Here is a 5,045-nt window from a genome sequence, read left to right on the forward strand (position 1 = left end):
TCTCGGCGACCGGCCACGCGCTGCCTGCCTGGCTGCCTGCGAGTCGCGGGTTCGAGTCCCCGTTAGGGCTGCACTTTTCACGAAGCCTGCCGGCCGAGTCGACCGGTAGCGTCCCACTGCACGTGCCGGCCAGGCAAGAGTCCACTCTGTCCCTTGTTGCGCGAGAGAGACAGAGCGACGAAGCAGGTACCCGGTGTTCCCGGTCCCGGTAGGTAGTACCAGCCTCGTGACTGTGCCCCTGTGACTCCGAGTCGAATGGCTGCCGCTGCTCGCTGCCCAGGCCGGTCGCGTGGAGCCATGGAACGATGGAACGTGGTGGCGGGCTGCCCCGAGCGCCAGCCGAGCGTGGTGTTTGGAAACGAAAGCAGCCTGCTCCAGACGCTCTCCGCGCTCGCCACGCTCCAGAAGCACGGCATCCCCGGCGCGGTCATGAACGCCGCGAACGGCATGGCCGGCACGGCACGGCCGGCATGGCGGGGGCGAGATAGGACACGTGATCACGTGCCTCGGACGGCTGGCTGGACACGGCGACGCCGGTTTGGTTTCCGGAGCATTCTCAAGGACGTCCTCCAGCGGGGCCGCCCCGCCGACGCGCTCATCGGCGGCCCTTCGCTGAATTTTCACCTCGGTGTGTACGAGTCTGAGCGGGCTCCTGCACGAGGCGCCAAGCGCCGTCTCGCGGACAACAGCCCCCCCCCCCTCCCCTTCCCACCCGGGTCGCCGCCGAGCGCAGGACAGTTATGGAACCAATCGCAAGCGCCAGGCGAGGCGCGGAGGGACCCCGCGGGGGTGGAGGGCTAGCGAGCGCGACCAGGCGCGGGTTTGGCCCTTGGCACTGCAGCACTGCCCGAGGCTGAGGCGCGCCGAGGCTCACGATGCCGGAAACCCGGAAACCTGGAAAGCAACCCCATCGATACAGCACCGCTTTCTACGTCCCGGCCAGCCAGCCCGCACCTCGCGGGGTCGTCGGCGTCGTGTTTTGCCGCCGATGCAGAGCACCTTTTTCTTTTTCCCGGTTCGGTAGCGGATGCCGCGGCCGCGCGGGTCAGTGGCGGGACGAGGACGGGTCCACCCACGCACACCGCGCAGCTTGGAGGCGCGAGTGGGTGCGGCCCTGGTGCGGCCGGCGAGCGGACGTGCGCGCGGCGGGGGGTGGCGGTGGCGGCGGGGTGGCGGTGGCGCCGTGTCGCCGTGTCCGTCACAGCGCGACAAAGACGTCGTCCGTGTGCACAACGACGTCCTTTATCCGCCCGCATTGTCCGGGCCTATCATTTGGCCCGATTCAGGGCCTGGAGGGCTCGGCCTGCAGGCTCGGCCGCTGCTGCCCCAAAGCAGCGGAAGTACGCCTGCCTAGACAATGGCCATGCCGCAGGTGGCCGCTCGCTGCGCCGCGCTCGGCCCAATTTTCTATTTTCACTCTCCTCGGCTGCTTGGCTTGTTGGCGCGGTTATTTATTTGAGCCGCGGACTTTCTCGCCGGCGACCCCGCTCCCCGTTTCTCATATCGCGTCACGCCGAGGAGGGCGACGCATGACCCCGCGCCGCCCCGCGCCGACATGCAGTGCCGCAGCGGCATCAATCACCAATCATCGTCCCTGCCAATCAGCGCGGGCCTTGCCTGCCGTGCCTGCCTTGCCGCGGGTGGCGGCGCCCGGCCCGGCGCTCCGCCCGGAACCAGTCCGCAGAGTTCGCCGCGGCCGGGAGGGGAAAGGGGGTGGGGATACACACGCACGCCGTGTGCCGTGTGCCACACGCGGGGCGCCTCGACGGCGGAGGCCGCGTTCCGTTCCGTTCCGTTGTTGCGCCGCTGGGGTTCCAGCGTGTGTTCCAGCATGTGTTCCAGCGTGCTCCAGGAGGCAGAGGGAGCCCGCCGGCCCGGCCCTGCTTGTCATCGTTCTGCCCCGTCACCCGGTCGGCTCGGTCGCCAAAACCCCAAGTGCGTTCTGCGGAAAAGGCGCCGGCCGCGTCACCGCGTGTCGACACGGGGACCGCGACCACCTCGGCGACCTCACGGTGCGTCCGCGTTGGTCCGCGTGCGTGGGGAGGCGGTGGGGGCCCCGCCGGGTCCCCCCATGACGCGCGAGGCGCGGCGACGACCCTCGCAGGCTCGCAGTGCACACCGAGCCGTGCGCAGCGGGCGGCAGCGGGCCAACGGTGAGGGCGTGACGTGGCGTCGCCGTCAGCATCCCCGTCGAGGGTTCGGCCCCGGACTCGACTCCGGAGCATGCCGCCGGGCCGCGGTCACTTTTTGCCATTCATTATTATCATTAGCGTGCGCTGCCGACCGCTGCCTGCCTGGCCATGCCCGCCGCGGCGCCCGCCCCGAGGCACCACCGCGAAGGGGGAGGGGATGGCAGGGGGCAACAACTTGCACTCCTTCCCTTTCTCCGCGCCGGCCGGGAAGCGGGCGCGGCGGGCGAGCGGGTAACGCCGCCGTGGAGGATGTGGGAGGCTGGGAGGCCTGTGTGGGGGCAGTGCTGCCTGCCTGCCTGCCTGGCTGTGCCGCCTCTGGGACTTGAAAGTGGCGGTGCCGATTTCCTCGCCCTCCACCGCTGCAATTCGCATACAGTGACGAACACCGTGATAGCTGCGAAGCTGCGAAGCGCCGCCAATGGCCGGCCAGACGCCTCCGCGACCCCGTTGCTCCATAATCACACTCACACACACACACACACATACACTCACACAAAATCACACACACGCACACTCTCGGCGCCTCTCCCCGCGCCTCTCCCCGCGCCTCTCCCTGCGCCTCTCCGCACCGCCGAGAAGGTCATCGCCCGCTTCATTTCGGCTCGCGGCCGCGCCGTCTTCGCCGTCTCCGTGGCGAGGTGGCAAGGAATTCCAGCGCTGCGTTGACGGCGGCGCGGGAGCGCAGCAGAGTGCTCTTTCGTTCGTGCCGCGTCGTGTGAGCTTTCGTTTCTAAAACGCGGCATGACGTTTGGCGTCAGTTTACTACGTCCTTTCGCGCCATTTCGGCTCTGTTGTTGTTTTGCTCGTTCCAAGAAACTTTGACAGGGCTACGTAAGCGGCCGCGGGGGTCTGGGGGCTGGGCTGGGCACCGCCGGGGTCGGCCTCGCTATGCATGGACAGGTGACTCATCTCGAGAAGTGGGAGCGGGGGAAGTGCAGGGTGGGGGTGCCGCGCTGCTGCTGATGGTGGTGGTGGTGGCGGCGGTGGTGTGTAGAGTTGAGAGTGTAGTTGCGCTGCCGCCGCTGCCGCTCAGGAATTCGGTCGTGGTTGCCGAGGGCCCCGAGGGCTCGGCAAAGGGCGTATCGTATCGTGCTGAGGATCATCATAGAGGCACTGCCGCGCTGCCACGCTGCCCAGCGTCCAGGATGCTTTCCTCGCCGGTGTTGGCGTCGGCAAGTCAAGCTCCTTGGGCCCGGTGGCGGAGGCGTTTCGTAGTCCTCGAGGACAGCGTCGGTGTGACTGCGGGTAAGGCCCGGGCCGGGCGGCAGCCCTGGCAGCCCTGGCAGCCCTGGCACCACGACACCGTCAATTTTGTAATCAAGCGTAACCCCAGCCCGCCGCCCCGGCCCAGCCCGGAACGCAGCAACGCGGCGCGGGGCGGCGCGGGACCGCGGCCTCCACTGGTTTGGAGTTCCCCGTGCCCGTGCCCGTCCACTCGCACCGCGTTGACTCAGTGCCGTTGCCGCTCCCGGATCGATGGCTGTTGAACGGTTCGCTCTCAGGCACCCCAAGACCCCCTCGACGGTCGACCGAGCCGCCCCCGTTGCGTGCTCCTCTCCGCGGCGCTGGCGCAGGGCGCAGGCCTCGGCGCCAACTTGGGACCCCCGCCGTCAATCAAAGGGCGCGAGGGCGGCGGATCCGGGATTATGTGTCAGTCACGAGCACGGCGCGCCGCGGCGTCGCGAATGAGTCCTCGCGGTGCTCGGCCTGGAGCACGCCCAGCACGCCCAGCACGCCCTGCGCCGCGCCACCCCCGCGCTGTCGTCATGGCGACGCCGCGTTCGAACGGCGAGCAGCACATTTGTTTCGCTTTGGACGGCGCTCGGGCCAGGCGGCCAGGCGTTCTGACAGAGGGCCGCGTTGGCCAACTGGAGGGTGGAAAGCGATGCGCGGAGCAGCGCCGCGATAGAACGAGATCGCATGAAGGAGACGAGAGCGTGTTTTGTGAGGTGGGGAACGGGGAACGGTCTGCTGGCCGTGGCTGGAACGACGTGGAATGACCTGCTGGCATTGCTGCAGGCTGTTATGTGTGTCCGTCCATGCAGCGGCAGCGGCAGAGCGGCCGCTACGGCCCCTCCACAGGCCGGCACGGGCGAGTCTCAGCTCGCGCGCAAGAAGTAGTACATCAAATAGGAAAGCCTTCAAATTCCACACACAGAACTGCAGGAACTTGAGCGCGTCGCTTCGTTTCGTCATGATGGGCAACAACATTCCCCTCCCCGTCACCCGTCGTCCGGCCGCCCCGTGCTGGGTCTCGGCACACACACTCCAGCGTCCAGCCTCGTCCAGCCGTCCGGGTGCCTCTGCTGGAGGGCCCTCCTGGAGGGTCCGGCGTGTTGTCCAGAGGAGTCCATGGGGCTGGAGTGCTGGAGTGCGGAGCCTGAACCAGAGCATGCAGGCCGTGGGCTATGTGGGGCAACGCGAGCGGTCTCTAGGCCCGCCGACCTGGCGGACCTGGCGGACCTGGCAGGGCCGGCAGGCTTAGGCCCTGCAGAGCGTCGGCGAGAGGCCGGCCGGCCGGGCGGGAGGCGAGGCGAGGCGAGGCGCGGTGCGACGACGCTGCGCGACGCGGCGCGGCACGGCAGCAGACAGCACCGAGGCGGGGAGAGGGGGGCTTCGTTGTGGAGGAGGAGGTGGAGAAGAAGGGGGAGTAGAAGGCGAGCTCAGGCCGGCAGGTCGAGAAGGTAGACGGGCGGACCGCGGCAGGTAGCTCAGGCCGGCGGGGCGCGGCGGGGCGCGGCGGGGCGCGGCGGGGCGCGGCGGGGGCCGCGCGGAGGGGGAGGGGCCCAGGTTGTCGGCTTGGGCCGGTGCGCCTCGCCTCGCCTCGCCCGGTGTGGAGCCCGTCCCGCCCGG

This window comes from Thrips palmi, unplaced genomic scaffold, assembly GCF_012932325.1.
Source record: "Thrips palmi isolate BJ-2018 unplaced genomic scaffold, TpBJ-2018v1 HiC_scaffold_5, whole genome shotgun sequence".
Classification (NCBI taxonomy): domain Eukaryota; kingdom Metazoa; phylum Arthropoda; class Insecta; order Thysanoptera; family Thripidae; genus Thrips; species Thrips palmi.